Source organism: Euprymna scolopes, chromosome 21, assembly GCF_053919585.1.
Source record: "Euprymna scolopes isolate OS-2025 chromosome 21, ASM5391958v1, whole genome shotgun sequence".
NCBI lineage: Eukaryota > Metazoa > Mollusca > Cephalopoda > Sepiida > Sepiolidae > Euprymna > Euprymna scolopes.
This window is the reverse complement of record NC_136502.1, coordinates 53,215,965-53,239,189: the sequence shown is the minus strand read 5'-3', so window position 1 is coordinate 53,239,189 and position 23,225 is coordinate 53,215,965. Positions and strand designations below refer to the sequence as shown.

The 23,225-nt window shown below is 31.2% G+C and overlaps 1 long non-coding RNA gene across 1 annotated transcript; it reads left to right on the top strand.

Moving 5' to 3' along the window:
- The first annotated feature begins 1,077 nt into the window (after window positions 1-1,077).
- Window positions 1,078-20,151, top strand: LOC145242347 (uncharacterized). Its single transcript, XR_013862710.1, has 2 exons — window positions 1,078-1,363; window positions 16,537-20,151. It is a non-coding gene; the product is annotated as an uncharacterized LOC145242347 (long non-coding RNA).
- The last annotated feature ends 3,074 nt before the right edge of the window (window positions 20,152-23,225 follow it).

Genomic DNA, 23,225 nt, shown 5'->3' with positions numbered 1-23,225 from the left:
ACGTGAAATCACCTTTTTCTTCACCATATTCCTTCTGCTTCACTTTTTGTTATCAAGTAAGATCTTTGACTTACTTGCAGTTTCATCAAATACTTTTGTATGCAAAATCCGATCCCGCATTTTGCTAATTCCTACCCTCTGATGAGAAAGAAAGTATTTCTCAAAACTCCACGGATTAAGGACTATCCACTTATTAAGTGTTTCCTTTTAAGATTAAATATGTTTTTAACTCTTTTTCAAAGTGTTTTTTAACATGTTTTATTAACAACTATTTGCTCTTTATATATATATATATATATATATATATATATATATATATATATATATATATATATATATATATATATATATATATCTTTTAACTTTCTTGAAGTTTTATATTTGGATTTGACCGTCACTGGATTTTTTTATCTTCCACCAGACTATCCATTCATGTGTAATCACCTTTTTCTTTACCATTTTCCCTCTGCTTAATTTATTTTGTTTTCAAGTAAGATCTATGACTTACTTGTTGTTTCATCAAATACTTCTGCATGCAAAATCCGATCCCGCATTTTGCTAATTCCTACCCTCTGATGAGAAGGAGAGTATTTCTTCGAAACTCCGCGGATTAAGGACTATCCATTTATCTAGTGTTTCCTTTTCAGATTAAATACGTTTTTAACTCATTTTAAAGTGATTTTTAACATATTTTATTAACTGTTTGCTCATATATATATATATATAAATATATATATATATATATATATATATATATATATATATATATATATATATATATATATATATATATATATATATAAAGAGAGAGAGACAGAGAGAGACAGAGGGGGAGAGAGATATTAACACTTTTTCGACTATCAGCTTTCTGCACTTTTACCAACTGAGTAAATTGTAAATAGTAAATATTATTATAAATTAATGGGTACAGATTTACTTTCATATTTAATTATTTTAGCCTAAGTATTGACAAATACGCTCCAAACCGCATATGAAAACATTTCCTCACACGTAACTAATGTACGGGCATTTTGACACAAGGAACAAAATAATGAACAACACCGTTCCATAATGACCTCCAGGTTCAGTGTTCATATATCAGTCATCTCTCTTTTTTTCTTTTTTTTTTTTTTCGTTGAAATATTTCACGTTTAGATGGTGTTTTCTTATTTAAATTTTCATTCTTTTCCATCTTCATATAATTTTTCGTTAAAAAAGAAACCCGATGGATCCGCAGAAAATCTGTTTACTAAAGAAGTCCCAACAAACCGACTAAATTTTTTGTTTTGAACTCAAAAGAAAAGAAATAATCGCGTTTTTTTCATTTTTTTTTTTTTTCAAATTGAATTTCTTCTAATTAAAGGTAAGATTATTAATCTCTTTCCTTTTTTAAATAAGTTTTCAATCAGTTTTATACATTTAACTAAGTTTATTTTATGTCAATAATAATAATAATAATAATAATAATAATAACAACAACAACAACAACAATAACAATAATAATAATAATAATAATAATAATAATAAATCTCCATTCCAACATGCTGGAGGTACTTGTACAGTTTAATAAAGACATTAAAAAATGAAAATATCGAAAAAATTTAAATTGTACGTATCCGTTATGGAGAAATTCTCAGAAAAAAATTTTCACTTAATTTTATCAAGTAGTTTTTTTTTTTTTTTTTTTTTTTTTACAGTGAAAAAACAATTTGTTATGATACCGAGCAAAAGGTTCGATTTTTAGGAAGAAAAGCTAGTATTAAAGATGGGGAGGGAGTGTCGGTGCTTTAAATTGAGTTATCTCCCCGTGGCGTATTCTTGAAATCCAAACAAAAAAATTTGTAAATTCAAAGATTCAACGTGCTGTCATAAAAACGTGTTTTTTTCCGCTGTAAAAAAAAAAAAAAAAAAAAAAAAAACAATAACAAAAAAAAAAATACTCGATCAAATTAAGTGAAAACCATTTTTTCAGAGATCTGCAGTTCAAAACGGATAAAACGGATAGTACAATTAAGGGTGCCACGTGCCAGATACGCCATTAACAGAAGAGTGATTAATTAGACTCGCTATATTTCGAAGCTTATAACAATATGAATAATGTAATTAAAACCCTATTTTTTTTTTTTGCAATAAAAGGAGCAAAGACCAAACTTTAAAATAATAAAATGTTTTATTGAAAAATATACAATATTTTTTTTAAATCGGTTTTCTTTCAGAAAGATTTCACAAAATTCAACGAATTTTAACTTAATCTAAAAATAATAAATATATATAAATTCAAAAAATCACTTACCTATATAAAATACTAATCATCGGATGCTTCCATTCTTCGTTTATGAGAATTTGTCCATATTTATATTTTATATTCCATGTATTTTTTGAATAAAAGAATTTTTTTAAACAACTATTTGAAAGGACCGCCATTATGTGCCGAAGCGATGTTACTTGCTGCTTTGAAATACAGATGGATAGAAGGACGTAAAAACAACATGTTTGCGTTAGTCGTCTAACTTTATGCATGAAGAAATATGTATCATCATAGATGAAAACTAATCATATTTTACTTACCAGTTTTTGCCTTAAAAACAAAACACTCAAAGAATTTTTGATTTTTTTTTCTTTTCTCAAAGAAATACATGAGTTTTTGATTTAATATATTTTATTTCTTCTTTATGGAGTGAATTTTTTTTTTTTAAATATCTAAAAAAAATATTGAATGAAGTACAAAAAATTATCATAATTCTACGAAATTTTCTGGACAATATAACAAGATTATAAGGTTTTACTTTAAAAAATTCAACGTGATTTTTTTTTCAAAAAAGGTTTAAAACTTTGGACTTTACAGGTAAATTTTCAAATAACTGTTCTTTTTTTGTTTTAAATTAGATTATTTTATTTGTTGATCTTTAATTTGTGATATGTAAATTTGAGGTGAGAAAATTAATTATTTTCATTTGAATTAACATTTCAAAATGGGGGGAGTGAATTAAAAAAAAAAAAAACGCTTGTCTAGAATATTCTATTCGGTTTATTGGAAAGAGCATAAAATTTCACATTGAACCTGAAAATATCGTAAAAATTGAACCATTTAGAAAAATTTTGATAGATTTTTAAAGTTTAAAAACTGAAAAATATTTAACTCGTAAAATTCAATTGATTTCCTTATGTAAAAAACATGGCTGCATGAATGCACGCAGGCACTTTGTAAACAATTTTGTAAAAAAATAAAAAATAATATTTCTATTATTTCTATTATTAAAAAAAAAACTTTAATAGTTTATTTTGGAAATATATTCCATAAAGAAAATAAACAACCTACTTTAAAAGGAGAAATTACGAGTTTTTTTTTTCTATTTTATTCGCAGTTTTGTGTTGGGGTGTCAAAAATTCCCCAAAACTTCTGACACACCTAACGTACAATATAACCTTTATTTGATATTTTCATTTGTTAATGTCTTGATTAAACTGTACAAGTGCCATATAATAAATATTACCAAAGTCAAAATAAGTTACTCTTCTACCTATATGGGTAAGTTTTTGAGTGTGTTGTAACGTATTTTAAAACATTTCTGTAACGTTTCGAACGTACAAGCTAAAATAACTGAAAATAAAAATAAAAATAAAAAACGGACCTCCTATGCTTCTTAAAAGAAACTTATCATCATTATCTTTTTTTTTTTTGTTTACATCTATGTTTTGATTATGTTTGAAAGATAACATTCTAAAGCTAATCTCTGAAAGGGGGAAAAATGTACATTTATGCGTTAAAAAAATACAGTGAAAAATGGAGGTACGTCTGTTTTATAACAATAACAAAAAAAATGCATAATAACCCAAAAAAGTGAGAACCACATCTGGCCACCTCACATCTTCAAAGCTAGCTTGAAAGTAAACAGGAGCGTTAGCCCACAAGGTTAAAGAGACTAGACTTGGCTTCAGGAGTGCTACAACATTTTATCCTTCTCTCACTGGCCCACTCCTCCCCTGACCTGATCTCACTGGACTTTGTTTGCTCATATCTTGAGAGCATCTCCAACATGACCTCCCATAACACCAAAGCCAGCATGATCTCTACCATCAACTGAGTTTTTGCCATGTTCCCACTGACACTTGTGGAAAAGGTATGCTCCGAGTTATGGACCCTTATTGAGGTGGTGATTGAGGTTAAAGGCATCTACAGTGAATAGATGTCAGCTCTACTACATAAGTTAGCTGAATTGATTTTGTTTCAATTAAAGTTTTAAAATAAATTTGTAGTGCTGTTTTTTTCAGTAAATAATGAATATTTCATTAAAATTGGTTGAATTCCTGAATTTTGGTGAATTTTTAAGTGAAGGGAGGAATTAAAATGTTGATACATTTTGGGCATCAACCATTCATTTTACACATACAGTGTGCTTCAAAATGCAAGTAGTTTCGAGTCTTTAGTTAGAACAAGAAAAATATAAAGCTGACATGAGATGGTCATCTAGAGAATATCAAACAATATACAGGTAAAAATCTGCTCAATAAATGTCATGGTGACATATATCGTGTGTGTTTCTACCCGTATTTTGTTCAATCTAAGACTTTTGAGCGATTTACAAGGGTCCACTTGTGAGTTTTATGGTAAATATTATTTTCGTTCCTAACTGAACAGAGTGAATATACAAATTCTTAGGAATCGAAAAACGCTTAAATAAATCAAAAGAACAAAAACTTACCCAGATAGATAAAATAGTAACTTATCTTGCTTTTGCTCATATTTATTTATTCGATATTTGTTTTTTTCAAATATGAATTCCTGATATAATAAAAAATAACTCCCGAAAATAAATTTTCCAATCTTTGATTTAGATTTGAGGAAACAAGAATATGTTTATTTAATAATAACTTATATGATTTCTAAGAAAACAATACTTTTTACCATAAGATACATATAAAATCATTTTTAGAAAAAAGGGGGGAATTATCTTAACAGGAGACGTTTATTAAATGATGAGCTTGGGCAAGTTCATTTGCACACGTGCAACAAATTAATGTCTGTATATAGTAGGGGGCGGTTACATAAACAGGTACCACCTTCAACTTGTTTTGGTAAACTTTATTGTGAAGTGAAACAGTCACATATGCTTGTCATAATCCTAGTCCTTTGAAATAAATAAATGTTATTTACAGCTGCTATTAAAGGAAATAGACACCATCCTCTCATCTAAATTGCCGAGGGAGGCATCTAGTTTCTCAGCCAGATGTAGACCATAGTGGAATGAGGCCACAAATAGATGGTAACATTTAATGCTATTAAGACTAAGCTGCTCTTCTTTAACAATTACAAGAAGCCTCTCCAACCACTAATATTCATGACAAATAACACCTTGCCTAAGAATTCTTTTTTCAAACTCCTCGGCCTAACATTCATGGGCAAATACATTGAGAAGATTGCGAAAACTGGGGCAAAGAAGGTGGGTTCCCTCTATTGAGCTAGAAGACTACTCACACCTGAGAGTATCCTGTACCTCTACAAGGCCACAATCTGCTCATACATGGAGTATTGTTGCCACATCTGGGTTTGTGCATCTACCATTAGCCTCTCCCTCTTGGATAAAATCCAAAAAATAATTTTCAATCTATTGTCCCACTTTGTCAACTAAACTTCAACCCCTATCTCATTGCTGCAATGTGTAATCTCTGTGCCTGTTTTACAAGTATTTTAATAGAATGTGCTCTGATAAACTCATTGTACTTGTGCCCTCTCGACATACATATCCCCGACAAACCCGCTTAGCAACAAAATCACACCCCTTCACTGTTGGGGTCCCTAAATGCCAGAAAGCTTTCTACTCTAATAGTTTCTCCTTTGAACAGGTAGACTTAAGAATTCCCTTCCTGCTTTCCTGACTGTACTGATATGCAGAAGTTTAAATCTAACATAAATCAACATATTGTTAATCTTTCCTAGACATGGTCTCAAATTGTAGCCCTTTACATCCAAGTGGTGAGATGCCTTGTTAGGAGTGAATGTGAGTAAAAAAAGAGACAACATTCTATGTTATTTAATCCTTTACAGATGTCGAGGTAAAAAAAAAAGCAGTATTTTCACCAAGACTGCTGGGACCTGACCAAATTGTTTTGACATGGACCACTATTTTCTACATTGAGAAGAATAGTGAAAATCTCAACACATTGTGAAAATAATGCTGGACTGACGCTGGTGGCTATATTGCAATAAAATGACAGCATGCAGGAAAGCCTCTGATTCTTGTGCAAAATTCCCCCTATATTAAAAGCAAAAATAAAGAAAAATGTGTATGATGTACATACCTGGGACAAAATTAAAATATCATATTACGAAAATCACATAAATTGATAAAGTAGTTTTAATTTTAAAAACAATCAAATTTTATGAGTATCCAAGAAGTGGCTGTCTCACCTACTGTTTTGAAAAATATCTCTAGAAACAAAGGGAAAAACACAAAAATAATTCATACTTCCTAGATTTATGTTGCAATGTCTATGAATTCCTATTAATTACTTAATGTTTTTTTTATAAAAATAAAATTACTTAATCAGTTTACATGATTTTTAGAATATTACATTTCATCATGGGTAGGTACATCATGCAGATTTTTCTTTATTCTTGTTTTTAATTAAGAGATTTTTTGACAAGAACCAAAGCTCTTTAGCCATTGTGAGTTATTGAGGAAGAAAATTTATATAACTTTTGGACAACTATGTTGAGAAACACTGCAGTATTTCAGATGTTTGCAGTTAATATTGATTAGCACACTTTGCAACAAACTATGTCAATGAACTTGCGATGGAGTCACTTAGCTATATCAAAAGCAGGAGTTAAGAATTTTTACTGTTCTTGGGAACTTCAGCAAAAGTGTATGTTTAGTCAAATGAAGATCACTACATGTATGAAATGAATGATGCATGAGTCTTTTTCAGTAGAAGAGTTCCCTTCCTTTAAATAAGAAATAGAAGGCTGGTTGAAGGAGCTGAAAGTGGTTTTCTGTAATATGCAAGTCATTTTATGCTAAGAACAAATAATCCTTGACACAATCACATCAAGCTGTTTTGTAACAATAAAGATGAACAACTAGAAGCTGAGAAGAGAATGTGATGCTTTGCAGGTCTTGCCTGCCTATCAGCCATAGTTGATGAGAACTTCTCTTCACAGATGTAAATTTTTCTCGTTGCAACTAATTATCATATGTAGAGATCAGCTGAAGTAAATAGGACTAAAATAGAAGACAGGGAGTTGATTGTTAAAGAAAAGAACCAAAGAAAAAGCAGATGCTAGCAATTTGATTGATTGCCTGAAACTTTGAAGCTAATTTGACCTAAAATTGACAACAGTTTCGATTTGAAGATCATCTCAGAGGTTTATAGGACTGGAGCAGTTAATGAAAACAATGAGAAAGCTGAATTAATGTGTGACTTATCTGGAGTAAAGTCATCCCATTTCTCCTTAAATAGAAGGAGAACTTTGGATTTTCATCACTCTTTATCTATGCCTTAATCTAAACATGATTCCATGAACTAGGCTTCTTTCTTAGAACTTCACGTCTGGAGAACTCTATTCCATTTGCCTGCTTTCCAGCTAACGAAAAAATGGTCGTTATTGATGAGCCATCCCCTTAAGTAATCCAATTTATCAAATTTCCACTATTAACGATTACTACAATATTGTCCCATTGACTACCATACACTCATCAACCCTTATCTTCGAGTGGCCTCCAGGCCTTGATAAGTTGTGAGACTTATGTAAAAAAAAGAAAAGTTTACCAACAACTCACTAACGAAAAGCAAACCAATGCAATACAAATTTATGAAGCACTTTACACTGCCTTTGCTGATGACAGATTTGCTGCATATATGAACATTTCAAAGATGAAACCATAAATTTGTATCTAGCAGATTTGAGGAAGCTGTTAGTCCTATTTGGAGAGTGTGATGGCACTATCAATGTGCTGCTTATGCAAAGAAAATCCCTTGCTTTTTATGTATTATTTGGCACATTCAAGACACTTTTAGGTGTTTGAATTATGCTGACTGGAAGTGTTGAGCATGAGGAGATACAATCGATCTGTGTAGTGTTCTGTATTAATGAAGCTGATTTGTTGTGAAATTCGATGAGCAGAGCAGAATATGTGAAGCATCATGAAAATGGTTAGCAGTTTGTGCACTAGAGAAACTGGCCAATAAAAATAAGGTGTGATTTGTAATGGACTCTTGTGTATTAAGCAACAACATTGATGCATTCACTGGAGATGCAGATGACTGCATAGAGAAAATGCTAGCATGAAAATTATAAGCAACAAATGCATCCATTCTGAACCTGCAAATCCATGAAAGATCACTATGCCTGGAATAAATAGTGGTAAATTTAAGGATAAATATATTTTCTAGCAAAGTAAGAGTTCAATTTAATGTGGCACTTCTGGTAATACAAGCTGTGCTCAAAGCTGTGTTTGCTTAGGATAATAAAATAATGAAAGAAACATCAGCGTATATCGATGACATATATATATATCAATAAAATTCATGAAGAAGCAGCTGGCCTTTTTCTCAATTTCAAATATATATCAGGTAATATTTTCGAAATTAATTATGGATAAGTATAGCATTGACCAACGTATGCAAGTTGGAAATGACAATGTGAAGTGGCCACCAGACTTGACTAGCCCCGACTTTTTCTTGTGGGTATATTTTAAAGAAAGAGTCTATGTTAACAAACCCCAAACCCTGCAAGAATTGAAGGAAAACGTCAGAAACGAAATAAGGGAGTTAAATCGCAATCCAGAGATTCTGAATTTTGTTATGAATAATGTTTTGGAAAGAGCACAAATATGCAAAGCTGAAAATGGGCAACATTTAAAAGACATTATTTTTCATAAATAAAGATTTTTTGAATTTTGCATTTTAAAAAACAATCCCAGTGTCTAAGATTGTGTTAAAATTACAGAAAGATATCATCAAAAATAAAGAATCTATTTATGTTCAAAATCCTTCAGCGAGATAAGTACTTTAGTATATTAAATCAGTTTAATTAATAATAATATTAATAATATTTTTATTTATCAAATAATGTACATATCACAGAAATATTTTTATTTATCAAATAATTACATATCACAGAATAATAATGTACATATCACAGAAATGTGCATGTACGTAAATTAACCAAGTTTATTTGGCTATAAAAGATATAAAAATTAAAAATCTTATTGAAAACATTTAATAAATTTGTTTTAATAAATGCTTAAAACAGTATAGGAACTAACATTGACTAAGGACAATCTAAACCTTATTTTAGTATTGAAAAAATTGGAAACTTGGAAAAGTTCGGTTATTAAAATATTGATCCTTGCCCAGAATTTCTCTATATTAAAGAAATAGAGAAAAATTTGTATGGCGTACATACCAGTGACAAACGAAAATATTATATTAAAAAATCACAGAACTTGAGGTTAATTTTTTAATAAAAAAATCAAATTTCATGAATAACTATAGAAGGATTGTCTTTCCCACCAATTTGAAAAGTAATCCCAAGAAACAAGGGAGATAATAATTCAAAATTGTGAGATTTCTGTTGTAATTCTTGCAAATTCCTATTGTTTAAAAATGATTTCGATCATTTCATTGGAATCCATATGTTCAGACCAACCTTCTCCATATGCGATTTGATAAGTCCATGTCAAATTATCTAGGTCTTGAACACCATGTCCTCAGATTTTCTTGTAACTTGCAGCACAAACGTACACCATAAAAACTTTAAAAAAAAAAAAAAAAATTCTTAAAATTTTAGCTTTTAACTCCAAATGGTTTTCAATGTAGTGCATTTTCCATTTTGAATATTGCTTGAGACGTTGCTTGGGAAACATTTTCATAATTACATTTTCATGATTTTTTTTTTTTTTTCATTTTTCTTAAACTTTTTCTTCTAGGGGATGGGACATCCAACCAGATGTCTGACATTTACTCCTATTTTAGTGAGTCCAACCAAGAGATCTTTTCAGGATTCTAGCCGTCCCTTTCAGTGCAATCGTTTGTATTTCACTTGCACTTGGTTCACCGGGTATGCTTGCTATGTACTTTTTAAAGTTGTTTTTCATAAGCCCAGTTTCTCCTATGATGACTGGTATAATTGAAACGTCTTTTAATTTCCAATTTCGTTTCATATCATACATAAGTCCTTGATACTTTGTTATCTTTTCCCTCTCAACTCTGTTAAGCCCTGTATCATTGGGTACACTGACCTCTATTACGGTCTCTTTTTTGTTTGCTCTATCCCAAATAACTATATCTGGTTTAACAGCTACGTTTTCAAGATATGTAGCAGTAGGGATTATGTAGTCATAGTGAATAGTGTAGTTGTCATTCCCAACTGTTCATTCGGGTATATGTTCCCAGGAGTTTTTACTACACCGAATGTTGAGTTTCTTACATATCTTCCAGTGAAGGTATTTGCAAACTCCGTTATGGCGATCTGATGTGACTCTGAAAACTTGAAGTTCACTTTTATTGTAACTACCTGATCACTGTGATGTTGTTTTTCATTTAACTTTTACTTTCTAAAACTTTTTAAAATTTTATATGAATTTTGATGGTCTCCTCAACTCCATCTCAAACTAGCTATTCTCCCTAATAGGGAATTTCTGAACCTTAAAGAAAAGACTAGACATGGTGAGTGAACCAAACATGAACGTTTCACCATTTTTGGTATAGAAATATTTAATAGTATTTGCACTCAAAAGTAAAAAAACTTAGTAACATATCAGTCACATCGTTTTTGTGCCCTATAATTGTGCACATGTGATAAATTCTAAATCTTCTAAAATCACGTAGATGGCTTAATGTTTGACCTAACCTGGAGTCATTTTTGGATTCATCAAGTCAAATAATGCCTTCAATAATTTCCAGACTGTTTTTGTATGGGCACTTTTATTGATAGTATGCACATGAAACTTTTATTGATAGTACGCACATGAAATTAGTTACCTTCAAAATCATCTGCTCCAGCTGCAATGCACTTGTACCAGTTCAACAACTTCTGGAAGGTCGCATGAACGTCCTCTTGTGTGAGAATCTCAATGACCCTCGTCACAGCTTCTTTCATCTCCTCAATTGTCTCATAATGAAAGTTACAAGAAAATCTGAGTATATGAGTTTCAAATGTTGGATATTTGAGCCGAGTGTGCTGAGAGATCGTGTTTGACAAAAGGCGTGCAAGGTTTTGCTTGAGCTTAGGGAATATCCAAAATGGAGCAAGGTATGGCCTATAGGGAGGATGCTCATCTTGGTAAAATAGTTTGTGACAAGGATGGATTCATGGATTGGTGTATTATCCCAGTGGAAATGCCACTGACCCGATTGGAAGGGTGCTGATCTCTTCTGTTGAAATCTCTTCCTGAAGTCCTTTATTATCTCAACATAGTATTCTTTGTTGGCTATCTGTCCAGTAGGAACTCAGTGCATGTGGATTATGCCCATGCTGTCAAAAAAAGGGGATCATCATAAGTTTCTAGGTGGATTTGCTCTGTCTGGCCTTCTTGGGTCTGGGACAGCCAGTATGCTTCCACTAGAACTATTTCCTTAGTCTGTGGGTCATAGTATTAAATCCAATTTTCATCGCAAGTCAGTAGAGCATCAAAAACTGCAGAGTCTGACTTGTCCACCTGACCATCTCCCTGCTGCCATGACATTTTACTTTCTAATCTTCTCTGAGCACCTTTGGGACAAACTTCGCACAAATCTACCGCATCTTCAATTCCTCATGAATAATTGTATGTACAGTTCCCACATTGACATCAAACTGTGCATTTATTGTCTCTATAGACACACGGCGGTCTTTATCCATGAAATTCTTTATTTGGCCAATCAATTCTGGTGTTCGGACATCTTTACTTCTCCCACACCTTTCATCATCCCTTACACAGTCCCTGCCTTCCTCAAATCTCTTATGCCACTTCAAAACTGATGTTCAATTCATGCAAGCTGAGCCAAAACCAGTCTGAAACATTCCATACATTTCTGTGCATTTTTTCCTAGTTTAAAACTGAATTTTTTTGTATATCATTCTTCTAAAATGTCATCACGTCTACATCGCATTTTTTTTAATTCACCAGCTGTGACAATCAGGCTTTAGTAGGGTGCATTCTAATTCCTGCTGTGGCTGTTCATTTGAACCTGAAATCATAAAAATTGGTCAGTCATCTCATAAGATGTATAGAAATAACGTACTGAATTTTCCAGAGCCTACAACAATTTTAAATGCTTGTACAAAAAAGGCTGCAAACTTATTTAAAGCACCTCGTTCTCGAGTTAATTTTCAAGGTCACATCATGCTCCAAACTGAAATATCTAAGAAAATGTAATTATTAAAATTGTTGCCTGGGCAACATTTCAAGTAATTTATGCAAAATAGAAAGTGCTCTAAACTAAAAACCATTTGGAGTTACATGCTCAATTTTAAGGATTTTATCTCTTTATAATGTCTGTGGGGCAAGTTACAAGAAAATCTGAGTATATGGGTTTCAAATGTTGGATATTTGAGCCGAGTGTGCTGAGAGATCGTGTTTTACAAAAGGCGTGCACTTGTACCAATGTACCAGGCACCAACATGATGCCAGGTGCATAATTTTTATTCAAATTACCTTTTGAATAAAATTGTGTACCTGGCATCATGTTGGTACTTGGGTCACATGTACCAAAAGGTTATTTTGAGAAAAAGCTTGCACCAGAAGAACAATAATAATTATCAAATTTACCAAAAGGTCATTTGAATTAAAAATTATAAACATGATGGGAACTTGTATGATAAAAGCAACAGACTTAAAATTGTCAGAATGAAAAGTTAAAATTATGACTTTTGTAATTGAGTCGGGTCAATCCAGTGAAACATAATGGCCAAATAAACGCTCTTAGCTGTTTCAGAAGGCCAAAACCGCTGATATTATATAAACTAAAAGGGCATTATTGTTGGTTAATGAATTCTCATGTGTGCATCTGTCGAATTCTCATGTGTGCATCTCCCTTTTCACAGCCAACTATTTGTAACCATCACAGAATAAAAATATATTGTTATATTAATGTGTCAGTGTGTCGATATTCTTGTAAACACAGCAGAAGTACAACACAATCCCGGGATAAGTTGACATGGAATTAGCCAACCACATAATGAGGTTAGCAATGCAGTCTTATCAAACATGTCAACCTCCAACAATATAGCAAGATGAAGTGCACAATAAAAACTGCAATAATGATTAATACTATATTGATTGCATACAAAGATTTGTGGAAAAACTATTTAGAAAGATTTCCAAAAATTGTTTCACTTATGAGGTTTAAAGTAGTAGTACTTCACTATAATAATATGGCACATTAATACACTGGTTCTCGCCAGATCAGTGAAGTTGAGCAACATTGTGCCTCGCAGATGGGTGACCATTTGGGAAGGCGAGGTGCTGTATATACTGCGAGGTAAAATACCAGGTTGAGAAACTGGCGCAGTCTATCCTTCTCTCAAGGGTAGATGGGGCTCTCTTAAGGCTTGGTAGGCACCCCATCTAGTGATGGCATCATGATAAAAAATACTGTTGATAGCCCTTGCAAAACATCAAGTATTCAGCTACCGACAAGATTTGAATTACACTACAAACTCATGTAGTGAGTTCACTCTCAGCTATGGCCGTGTTAGATAGATGGACTTCACTACACATGAGAATAAATTAACTTCTGAATAAAAAATATGAAGTCCTAATAAGCTCCATATGAAAAGAAAATAACACAACTAAAACAAATATACATTAAACATTAGAAAAATGATAGTAATGTTCTCGATTGAAAGGCTTGTACTCTGGATGCAGGCCAAAGGAATTTTACGACTGTGTTTACAATTAAAGCTATATTAAAAACATATTATTTTCAGACATGGTTTATTTATTTATTTATTTTAGAATAAAAATATCTTTCACTGGTTAGGGTTAGCGTTAGCAACTCGTTCACATGTTTATTTATTGTCTCTTTACCATAAGATCTATTTTGGACACAATCGCATGCACTATGGAATAAATGCTTGAAATTTTCAGATTTTTTTTTTTTAGTATTTTTGCATCCTTGCAGTATTTGTGTTCAGTAAATATGATGCAGATATTTCGAACTGAATGAAGGAAATACCGTGTACCATTTCATTTTTCGCGTCCAATAAAACTTCAACTTTACATGTTTGTCCAAGTTACTTTATAATACACTAATGGTGAATGTAGATCAACCTTTTTCTTTGAAAAGTAGATTTATTTCATATTGGATATAGGAGCCGCCAACAATTAAAAAATTAATTCTGAAATTAACTGTTGCCGACCTGAGTTCTTGTGAAGAAAACCTTTATAATTTCATTGTTTTTACTTTAATCGATGATAATCCTCTAGTCTACAATAGCAGTTCCTGAATTTAAACCGACATGATCCTCATCGAACTCGATGTCCTCACTTTCATTAAACTTTGCAAAATTCTCTTATATGTGTCTAATAAATTTAGAATATACAAAAGTTCATACAAATAATTATGCAGGTAACACCAAACAGAACTAGAATAAATGAAATACCTTAATAAAATAAAATAATTTTACAGTGGCTAAAATTAAAAAATATTAATTAAAACTTGCAAATTTAGCCTACAGGTAGACTGATAATATTGAATGTTCCATGTATTTTTCATCCGGATCTCATGCAGCATACTTAGTGGGTCATATATTTTCCACAATATACAATTCATGCATGTATATCTTGCTCAGACTAAATTATTTTAATGTTAGTTTTGTCAGAGAGTTTTGCCATTATCCCACATAAAGCATTGGATATTTTTAAATGTTCCCAAGGTTTACGTCTCTAAATTTAAGTAATATAATAAAAACTATTGTGCCAAGGGGATTATATATATATATATATATATATATATATATATATATATATTTCAATACCCCATGTTAGTAATATTTTCTTGTTTTATTTAAATCGCATAGAAAGTCTAAGTTTCATTCAGTCAATAATACCCCATAACCAAGGCTAGCTAGAAATCCATTTGGCTCTATCTGATCAAAGTCAGAATCTTTCTACCAAACTCAGGCATCTTCCTGTTGAACTAGAAAATTAGCATGGAATTTTTTACAGGACCCTTTATTTAATCCACGAGGCTAGCATGCTCTTATATCCTTTGCAGTTACCAGGTAATTGACAATTGTATTCTTAGTATTACGCATGTTAAGGATTGAATCTTCAACATCAATAGAAGGGTCACTTACGTGTAAATATTATCTAGTAATTGCAGACAATTCTAGTAGGAAGTTTGGGAGATTTAAACTTATTGTTTTTTTATATGTACAATCTTCTATTTACTACATTATATATTGTGTGTTTTTTTAACCAACAATGGCGCTTAGATATATAAATGGAACATTCACCAAGATTTTCAAATATTACTGGATCATGTGAACTCTGTCCATCTATACAGTTCACAATCGAAAAAGAAAAAAATTTTTCATTGATGTACTAATAACTCACTCTGATCAGTTAATCTGTGTATCAAAAGCTAACTTTTACTGGACAATATCTAAATTTTAACTTTCGCAAAACGTAATGTCAAATAAAAGAATCATCAATTGCCTAAACAATCGAGCAAAGGTAATATGTAGTAACATCGGCATATATCAAAAGAAAATGGGCAGTTTAAGAGAAACCATTTGAAGAGGAAAATAAAACTTTCTCTCCTTTGGGACAAAGTAAAAATTATGGACAGGAAAGAATGGTGACAAGTAAGATGACTCAAAGAAACACTACATATGCTAGATAGCGATCACCTACTAATTATATCTAGTATAGAATTTAATGCAATCTAGAAACCATTAATTATAAATAGTAAATAAGGCCAACATTAAGAAATATATGTAGTGATCTATGGTGGTAAGTAGTAAGATAGATATCCAAACCCAAGAATGCATTTCAGGCTTAAAAAATTATAATAGAATTGTCAGCAAGAACCGTAGAATAATGGATAAAGTACTTAGTAAAATGCAATTGTAACTGACACGTTTCTGCTAAATTAAATTTCAAGTCTCACTGTGGGTGATGCTAAGAATATAAATTCGAATTACTTAAAATTCTACCCAGTCATGGCCTTACGAACAAGAGCATGTTATATCCACAAATAAAATAAAAGTTTCTGTTCGAAATTATATGCAGATTTCATAACTTAACTAAAGATTCCCTAGTTCTAAAGGATACACCTAAAGAAAGTTTGGAGGTTACATTAATCAAAGCATTGTGCAAATAACACTCAAGATAACAACATGAGGTCAGTTTATTCACATTATCAATTGTCACCTGAAACATTAAGAAAACCTCCTTACATTATTTTCTTACATATATAGTAGAATTTTCTGGAGTGACTTCTCAGAGTTAATGAATTAAAACCAATAATATTTACAGTATTAAGTTACATGTGTATATGTACATATAAATAATAAAATTGAATCTCATTTTTATTTATTTACAGATGTTTCTGCTTGAAAACCTATTACATTTGAATGGATTATTACTATCTTTGAGGATTGTAGTAAAGTATGTTATACTCTTGCATGAGATACCAAAGCGACATCTCATACCAAAAATAATTTTCTGAATTCTACTATTAAATCAAATAGTTTGAATGTGATGACTTTTTCAACACATATAATTCATATCGTATCACTTAAAAAGCAACTTCAATACAAATAGAACTTGGTTAGCTGATTCCGAGAAATCAAGTTTACTGAAGCATGCAGGTTCACAGCAATGAAAAGCTGTATTCTTGTAACGTCTGTGAGTATTCTTGTTCTCAGCACTCAAATCTAGTGGCGCATATCAGAACTCACACTGGCGAAAAGCCATATTCTTGTGAAATATGTGACTATTCTTGCTCCTGGAAATCCAGTTTAGTAAAACACATGCAGACACACAGTGGGGAAAAGCCATATTCTTGTAAAGTGTGTGGATATTCTTTTTCACAGAAATCAAATTTAGTGTTACACATCAGAACTCATACTGGAGAGAAACCATATTCTTGCGGAACATGTGACTATTCTTGTTCCCGGAAATCAGATTTAGAGAAACATATGAAAGTGCACACTGGGGAAAAACCATATTCTTGTAATGTGTGTGGATTTTCCTGTTCTCGAAAATCTAATTTAGTAACGCATATTAGAACCCACACTGGTGAGAAGCCATTTTCTTGTGAAATATGTGATTATGCTTGCTCCAGGAAATCTGATTTATTGAAACATACGCAGGTACATAATAAAATAAAGCCATATATTTGTAAGGTATGTGAGTATTCTTGTTCTCAAAAATCAAATTTAGTTACTCATATGAGAACGCACTCTGGAGATAAGCCCTATTCTTGTAAGGTATGTGAATATTCTTGTTCTCAGAAATCAAATTTAGTGACCCATATGAGAACTCATACTGGAGAAAAGTTGTATTCTTGTGAAGTGTGTGCATATTCGTCTTCTCAGAAAGCAGATTTAGTGAAACATATGAGGATTCACACTGGTGAGAAACCATATTCTTGTGAGATATGCAAATATTCTTGTTCTCAGAAATCAAGTTTAGTGAAACATTTGCAGGTACACAGTGGGGAAAAGCCATACTCTTGTAAAGTATGTGGACATTCATTTTCTCAAACATCAAATTTAGTGACACATATGAGAACTCACACTGAAGAAAAGCCATATTCTTGTAAAGAATGTGAATATTCTTGTTCTCGTAAGTCAAGTTTACTGATGCATGTGCAGACACACAGTGGAGAAAAGCCATATTCTTGTGAAGTATGTGGATATTCTTTTTCTCAAAAATCAGATTTAGTGATACATATACGAACTCATACTGGGGAAAAGCCGTATTCTTGTAATGTATGTGAATACTCTTGTTCCCAGAAATCAAATTTAGTGTCCCATATAAGAACACATACTGGAGAAAAGCCATATTCTTGTAAGGTATGTGGATATTCTTGTTCTCAAAAATCAGATTTAGTGAAACATATGCGAACGCACAAGTCATCAGAAGAGCAATCTCACCCATGAAAAAGAATTTTAAAAACTTACTTGCAATTATATCTGTTTAATAAAGTGCAAGATACATACATATAATACCATTTAATGATGATGGTTGAATTCACTGTAGAATGCGGATCCCCAAGAAAAACAAAAAAAAATTTGAAGAAAGACTTTAAATTACTACTAGATAAGAAAGAGTTTGGAGACAAAAGAGAATGTGCCTTCTAGATGCTATCCTATAGTTTATTCAGTCTCTCTTTACAGGGATTTATTAAGACACCTTTACATGCGGATATTTCGCACTAGATGTTCAAATATTCAAAATGTACCAGTGTTCACTCAAATAAGATATCATTGGAATGGTGGCACACCGGTCATATGTGGAATGCTGCATCATATAGTAATGCTACATCAAATAAATATACTAAGTTGACGATAATGCTGAAAACCAACGAAAAAGACCACAAGAAAAATAAACTATAACATATTTTATTTGTAAATTATTAAGAGACAAAAATTATTATTCAATGCTTCATTTATTCAAGATATAGAAAGTAGAGATATTTAAATAAACACTCTGATATCTATTTATTTTTTAAATGAATAAATTGTTCACATCAGAAAGTATTAGCTCTTTGACATCAGGCATTTGAAAAAACCGAATCTGACAAAATCGAGCCAAGACCAAGACAAAAGTAAACAGTTATGTGCTCTATTATGAAGAGAAGAATCTTTGTTTTTGTTTTACTAAAGGTTTGTTAAGTATGTAATATTTTTTTTGTGAATATGTACGAGTTTTATTGCTGGAAACTTATTTTTTCACATTAATGAACTATGGTTAATTAATATGAAAAAGCACACAGGTTAATTGGTATGAGGATTTTTTTAGAATTTAACTGCAGTAAATTTTTAGAGAAAATGCAATGGGATACCTAAATAATATTGGGCATGCATAACCTTTTGTTACGAGACGTGTAAAAAATTTATTAACAAAATGAGTCGTATCATCCATAAGAAAGATTATTCTGTTCTATTGAAATTTATTAACAAAATGAGTTGTGCCTTTTATGTATAGCCATCAGAAAGATTATTCTGTTCCATTGAAAGTATGTATGTATGAAAATCTTACATATGAGGACACCTTGGAAAATGTGTGAGAGCTAAGACAAATATTCATGTACATGATACAAAGCTTGAGAAGCATTCCTTTCACGCATAAAATTAGTAACATATTACTGCATTATAACAAAAATATGTACTTCACAAGTTGAGAAAAGATTGACCACCATCATTTTTTGGAGGAATTGTAACAAGACAGATTTCAATTACTTTCTTTGTTTATTCCCTTTATTATTTAAGTATAAGTGGCAATTTCTTTGAAAACTATTTTCATTAATAATAATCTACTTACGACTTTTTCATAATTTTTGGATATGTTAATAATTTGGACATGACAATTAACTACATATGATTAGTTTTAATTGAAATTCAATATTTCGATTTTCGTTCTATTACTGAAGACGCACCAAAAATATATCTACTCTTCATTTCCTAAGCTCACAATCAAATGTAAAAATGAGAATATAATATGACGTCAACCAAAAAAAGTAAACACATTTAACATTATCTGATGACAATAATTAAAATCTTTAAAAAATAATTTTATAAATTTGATTAAAATTCATTAAAATCTCTTTAAGAGTGAAAGGTTTTAGCAACTTGAGATTTTTAGTATTTTTTAAAGCGTCATTTTTGATAAAACATTTATTTTCTCCAACTTTCAAACATGATCATAATTTTCATGAATTAAACAGTGCAAATATATATAACATAATTTGGATATCGACTATTATTATTACTATGTGATACGCTATTTTAGCAACCAATATCAATATTGAAATTTCTTTTGGACTGGACTGGTACTGTGTCATTACATTGTAAGATTTACATATGAGTGTCAGTGCAATCAGGTATTTCATGCTTTAGGCGTTGCTTGAATTTTTGCTTTAGTAATTTTCCAACAATTTTTCGGTTGAATTATGTTAACTGGTTTGAAATAAAATTATGTTCTCTTTGTGTAATTTTGTTGCTTTATTCTACTGATATAACTATTCATAGAAATGTTAGTTTATAAAACAAATAGAAACTTCCCAGTCGTATTTTCTTTGTGTAAGAAACATTGGCGATATTGTGTAAATTTAACTCATAAACCAGGTTTTATTCATAAAAAATAAGATTGTACAATTCTATAACTAAAGAAATAATTCTCCTATAAAGCTAATTATTGAAATCAGCCTTTTTTACGGAAAAAGCTACAGTCAATTGATGCAAGGAGGTAAAAATTACTACTTCAAGGTTAAAAACAAGTCAAGGGTAAGTGTGATAGATAGTAATTCTTCCTCATTTGTCAGAAAAATCACTCATGAAATGTGAGAAATAAAATACAAAATAACAATACATGCTATCAAAATACAAAGTAAAATTGTGTTTTCGCAAATTTTTTAAAATTCTCTTAATGTTAATATTCCCTTTGAGTGATATTATAATATGTTACATATTTTTTTAATCTAATTTTGTGATCTTTTCAGGACGATTTTAATACACTCTATTTAAGGTATGATACTAATTTTCGACAACCATAACAAAAGACACAAGTAAAGACTAGTAAAATGAAATTAATTTGTAGTAATTTTACTCTGTATAAAAAGAAGGATCAAGGTTTAAATCACGTATTTATTTTAAACTATAAAACCGGCGAAATTTGATTTGAACATCGTGATGAAATAAACAAGTGTATGGTTGCAAGAAAAATACAGACGACCGAGTAAGGTTAAATATATATATATATATATATATATATATATATATATATATATATATATATACTAGCTGTACCCTGCCACGCGTTGCTATGGCTCAAATTGGCGCAATGGAAAAAGTTCCAAAATGAGAAAAAGCATGTTCCTTATAGGTTTAATTTTCCATTTTGCATGGGTACACAGTTTTTGTTGTTCCATTTTCTTAGCTGATATAGAGTTTTCCGGTTTGGTGACTTGAATACGTAATATAAATTGTCCATGTGAAAAAAACAGTCAGTGTGTAACTGTAAGGCCCACAATTGTAAAGATTGTTCCCTGTGCTTTGTTGATGGTTATTGCAAATGACAATAAAATTGGAAAATTCAATTTCCTAAAGTGTAATGATGTATCGGGTGGAATCATAGAAATGCATGGAATGAAGATATATTCATCTGTGAAAGATTGTTGTTTCTATGATATTGTTTGTTAATTTTTTTTACTGCAAGCTATGTGCCATTGCAAAGCTTGGATTGGTTTATATTTCACAACATGATAATTAGTACACCAAATTTCAGTTGCAATACATGCGGTGGCATCCCTGGCAAATATAGCTGTTGGGTAATTAACCACTTTATCAGCTTTCACAACAGTGTCGATGGATTTGTATTTGACTACCTCACTTGGAATTTTACATTGAATAATAGCGTTAAGTTCATGGGCATCTTTGTATTGACCTGCAAGAATAGCTCATTCACCCAATCAAATGGAATTTTTATAATTTGAATATCTGCAAAAACCTTTTAAACTAACTATTCTTTTGATGAAATAAAATTACAGAAATTACAGAAGTTAAAAGTCAAAGAATTTTGCCCTTAACTCTGATCAGCTGGTACTTTTTAGTACCCAATTTCCCACAAGTGATGCAAAAGTTTTTGTGCGGATCGAACAGTCGGCAACTGGACATGCATATTTTGAGTTAAGTTTAATTAATGTCTTCACATGGAACAAAAAAGTAGAGTATTTGAGGCAAGCATTTATTTCATCTGCTGGTGTTGATTGAAGAATAACAGGTAACATTTGTCTGAAATCTCCTGCAAGCAATATTACTGCATTCCCAAATGGTCTGATATTGCCACGCAAATGTTGCAAGGATCGACCAAGAGCCTCAAGTGATTTTTTGCGTACCATTGTGCATTCATCCTAAACAATAAGTTTGCATTTCTGCAATATTTTTCCCCATATTGGATGTTTTGGAGATGTCGAACATGAGATTTTTGAAAAATTGAATGTTTTAAAGTAGAATAAATAATTCTTCTACTTGGCAGCAAGGTCGCAGGTATTCCTCATGCAGCAAGGGCTAAGGCTATGTCATTTTTTTACCAAATGGCTGCCAAAAACAATTTAATTAGAAAGGTTTTACCAGTTACTTCTGGTGCTGTTAAAGGTAGCAGTAATTTCCAAATAACTTCTATTCACAGTCAGTAAATTAGGTGACTAAAATAGGATTTATCCATGTTTTGACAATGCCTTATTCACTGTAATTAATTTAGGAGATTATAAAATAGGATGAGGGATTAGAGATGGACAGATAGAGAGGAAGATATATAGATAGAAAAGAGAAAGTGAGAGGAAAATAGAGAAAGAGAAGGAGATAGAGAGATAAAGGGATTGATAGATAAACAGAGAGAGGGGGGAGAGTTAGAAACAGAGAGGGATGAGACAGAGGAAAGGAGAGAGATAGAGAGAGTTAGAGAGAGAAAGGGGCTCAAAGAGAGATTGAGAGAGGGAAAGGGAGAGATGGATAGAGAGAGATATTAAGAGAGGAAGAGAGAGTGGGAGAGAAACAGAAGGTGAACTACTATTCACCGTTTGTTTCCTCATTCAGTAGAGAAGAAATCGCGTAGAGAAGTAAGCGAATAGCAAGTTTTTTTTTTGTTTTTTTAAAATGAAAATGAAAATTATAAAAAAGATTTCTATCTTGTGATACTACACTTCATCTTTATAAAAATAAAAGTTATAAAAGATATGTGGATAAAATATATTTTTAAATCTCGATTGTTTATACTTGTTGCTTTAACTTGTGATTTTATTATGCATAAAAATTGCCTCGGTCTAGAAGGATTTCTCCTCCACTGACCACCTACATACATCGCACTTTAAATAAATATTGAATAGTATTAAAAACGCACAAAGAAAGATTTAAAAAAAAAAAAAAAAATTAATTACTACATAAAAATTCATCTTGGTCGCAAAAATCCGAACAAGTCAGTTATTTTATTTGTTTCTGCCATTAAAAACTTTGATTATGATAATTTTATTTAAATTTTTTTGGTAAAATCCATTGAGTGCGTACG